General features: G+C 43.0%; 1 non-coding gene across 1 annotated transcript; it reads right to left on the bottom strand.

Moving 5' to 3' along the window:
• Nucleotides 1-496: 496 nt before the first annotated feature.
• LOC118477902 lies at nt 497-606 on the bottom strand. The gene has a single exon (XR_004858683.1). It is a non-coding gene; the product is annotated as a U6 spliceosomal RNA (small nuclear RNA).
• Nucleotides 607-2,349: the final 1,743 nt, after the last annotated feature.

Here is a 2,349-nt window from a genome sequence, read left to right as displayed (position 1 = left end):
GGGGGGGTCAGAAAGTAGAAACGAAAGCAGACGACAGAACTTGTTAAGAGAGCAGGAAAGGAGGTGAAAGGAGGACATTTAAACGAAGAAAATCTCCCGTCGTTGTTGGGTTTTGAACCTGGAGCCTATTGAAGGAGAGGTGAACACCGTACCTCTAGTATAGAGCGCGAAAGCCCCCTAAATAAGGGGTTTGGCTGAAAGACCGAAGTAGAAGTAGTAAGAGTCAGCACTGTATAGTGAAGGAGGGAGGAGCCTAGAAGTAGATGAGACCAGGGGTGAGGGGTGGGGGTGGGGGCAGTGGAGGGAGGTGATATGAAAGCTTACTAATAACAGAACGTGACAAGAGAACAGGAAAGGAGTGAAAGGAACAAATTTTAGAGAACTTTTGTTTTCTTTTTTTGGTCGGTGTAAGGTTTGAAATCCTGGACCTTTTGATTTTGAATTTTGAATGAGAGGCGAACATCGTATCTCTAGACCACGAGAGCCCGAGGAAAAAAAATATATGGAACATTTTACGAATGTGCGTGTCATTGTCATTCTGGCGCAAGGGCCATGCTAATCTTTTCTGTATCGTTCTAGTTTTTTTTAAAAAATCATGTAGGCCTACTGCGTGAACAGCACTAGTGGAAAAATGGCTATGTGTTTTTAAACCTTTCTTTTTCGATCCGATTCAACCACGATGACAATATTACATGTATTAATTGGATAAATGTGAACAGTACAGTACGAACACCTAACCAGCAGCCGGGAAGAGGACTCCTTCACGAAGGAGGTTGTGATTGCGAAAGGAGTACAGCCTGGTGAAGGTTGGAGGAGGAGCAGGCTGCGTGACCCCATCAGACGCTAAAACAACAACCAGCTGATGATGGAGACAATCAGACGCTACAACAACCAGCTGATGATGGAGACAATCACACACTAAAACAACCTGCTGATGATGAAGACAATCAGACGCTACAACAACCAGCTGATGATGGAGACAATCAGACGCTACAACAACCAGCTGATGATGGAGACAATCACACACTAAAACAACCAGCTGATGATGGAGACAATCTGCCTACCCACACTGAAATGGACCCTCTTGAAGAGGGGCGAGGAAGCATGGAGCAATTAAGGCTAAGACCCCTGTTCTACATTCATGTAATTCAAGTACGTGAACAATGGGGCCTACTTATCTCCAAGCAAAATAGGCGACATCATCTCCAAGTCCAAGTCAGAATATTTGCGCAACAAGAGATGGGTTTTACTTACTGCCGGTATCTGTACTTTTTGTTTTTAAAAATCGGAGACAGAAAAGCAAGACGTCTCTGAACACATAATAGCAGTCTATTAAATTTTTCCTGAGGTTACCTAAGTCTGTGGTGTAACGGTTAGGCTTGGCATGCAGTACTTCTCGCAGAAGATGTGAGTTCGATTCCATAGTGATGAACTTGTTTTGCTTTGTTTTGTTTTATTTTGTTTTGCTTTCTTGGTTTAAAAAAAGAAATTGTGGAGTATCTCTAGGCTATATTATGTTTACTGGGATGACGGACGCACCCTTCTCTGCCCAAGTTGCATTTGCAAACCCTTGTCAAAGCAGCCTGTTTCCTAAATGAGCTACATTGTGTCGACGTTGGCTTTATACCTTTATATTTATTATCAACATTATCCATTGGCTTTATACCTCTACATTTAATATCAACATTATCCCGCTTGCAAGTAACCATTTGGAAGAAGCAAGTACACATGTACCTAGTTATTGAGATCCTGCCAAACGCAATATGTCACCGGATAAACGCCAACAATTGAAAAGATACTTGTTAAACAAAACCAATATCGTCCTTCAAAACGTAATTTAAAAAAACAAAACAACAACAATGACAGCAAAAAAACAAACAAACAAAAAACAAACAAAAAACAACAACATGATCATGCTGACAACACGCACGAACGAAGGCCGGTGAACTAATTTTGAAAAACTATTATTACACGTACTAATGTAACAGTAGATCTAACTGTTTATCTGGCTAATGGTACATGTAGTATGGAGCAGGAGTAGCAGCAGTCCTGCCTGTTTGCGATCCGGTAGCGTTAAGCATGACCGCACCCTTTGGCAGGCAAAAATGCTGAACACAGTGCGTGGTGGTAGGCTAAGCTACTGCGACGTGCCTGACAAGAAAACATAAAACTTCGACGCTCTCACAAAGATATCGTGTCAGCGCCACAAATAGCATCATTCGACTTATCTCATGAGGCAGAAGATATCCGGAGACGTCTCCGGCGAGCACCCAGGAACTATTAGTATTAGGAGACGCACTCCCGCACACAGATGTAATGCTTTGGAGGGGGGGGGGGGGGGGGGGGGTG

The sequence above is a fragment of the Aplysia californica genome, unplaced genomic scaffold (assembly GCF_000002075.1).
Source record: "Aplysia californica isolate F4 #8 unplaced genomic scaffold, AplCal3.0 scaffold00283, whole genome shotgun sequence".
Lineage (NCBI taxonomy): Eukaryota > Metazoa > Mollusca > Gastropoda > Aplysiida > Aplysiidae > Aplysia > Aplysia californica.
The sequence above is the reverse complement of the archived record's forward strand: the minus strand, read 5'-3'. Positions and strand labels throughout refer to the sequence as shown.